Source organism: Olea europaea, chromosome 8 (assembly GCF_002742605.1).
Source record: "Olea europaea var. sylvestris chromosome 8, O_europaea_v1, whole genome shotgun sequence".
Taxonomy (NCBI): domain Eukaryota; kingdom Viridiplantae; phylum Streptophyta; class Magnoliopsida; order Lamiales; family Oleaceae; genus Olea; species Olea europaea.
In genome coordinates this window covers 19104227-19105297 of record NC_036244.1, presented here as the reverse complement: position 1 = coordinate 19105297, position 1071 = coordinate 19104227, and the positions used below count along the sequence as shown (strand labels likewise).

General features: G+C 33.1%; 1 long non-coding RNA gene across 1 annotated transcript; it reads right to left on the bottom strand.

The window, feature by feature from the left end:
• Positions 1–23: 23 nt before the first annotated feature.
• LOC111399291 lies at positions 24–1064 on the bottom strand. The gene is made up of 3 exons (XR_002703623.1): positions 414–1064; positions 232–289; positions 24–148 (listed from the first exon to the last, which is right to left on the bottom strand). It is a non-coding gene; the product is annotated as an uncharacterized LOC111399291 (long non-coding RNA).
• Positions 1065–1071: the final 7 nt, after the last annotated feature.

The window sequence follows — 1071 nt, the reverse complement described above, 5'->3', positions numbered from 1 at the left end:
GAGAAACATAAAGCAATAGAAAACTAACATAATTCTCACATTCAAGAAACTCATAAAATATAACTTACCATAAAGCAGTATAATTAATTCCGCTTCACATCACTTGTACGGTCGATTTTTCAACCAATTAACATAGAATTCCAGAAACCTATTAACAAATTCTTCAATATATAATACGAGATAAATAATTTTAAAGGAGTATAAAAGGGAACAAAATATGAATAATGCTACCAGAATTTATCGGGAAAATTGAGTTTGGTTGAGATGGAGGCAAATGGTTTCCATGAATCTGACAAAAACACCCCAACGTAACCAGTCATTTTTTGAATTTTGGGTCGTTTCTTTCAATTTGACGCACAGATTATTAGCAAAGAAATTAATCAATTATAGAAGAAAGTAGAGAAAAAATTTACCAAGAAGAGGAGGATGCAAAGACAGTGTAGAATAAAACGCCGCTTGTTTGATTCAAGCTCACCCGGAAAAACTCACAACAAAGGGATACGGTATAATAGCTGCAACAAATAACAAAAGATACAGACCCAGAGAACACCAAGCAAGAACAGTGTTCTGGCCAGAGTTACTTTAAGATGGAAAGGAAGTTGGAAAAAGATTTGCATGCATTTGGTGATTTAATTTCTAAAGTTCAACAGCTCTAAGGAATGAAATCTAAAATAATAAGATTTAAACAATTTTTATGGGAGGGGAAAAATATAATGAAAACTTGCCTTATATTAACCGTAACAAATCCAGTCGCTGGAACCTAAGGGGAGAAGGAAATGCTTCAAGTGGATCTCCCATTCGTTTTGTAAACGCTCGCAGAGGGATAAAAAGCTAGCCTTCTATAGGAAATTCACAACGGAGAAGTATCAAAAAGATATAAACCTGTCATTTTTGCTTATTTACTCATAAATAGCATTACTTTTTTTAAATGCATTTTAGACTAATTATGTAACAAGTAGCTTCACATATTTGCCTCATGAAAAAGATTTCAATAAGATACATTCTTTCCCTAAATAGCACACGCCAGCATGCTCATAGATGAGATTCCTAAGAAACAACATTTCTTCTACC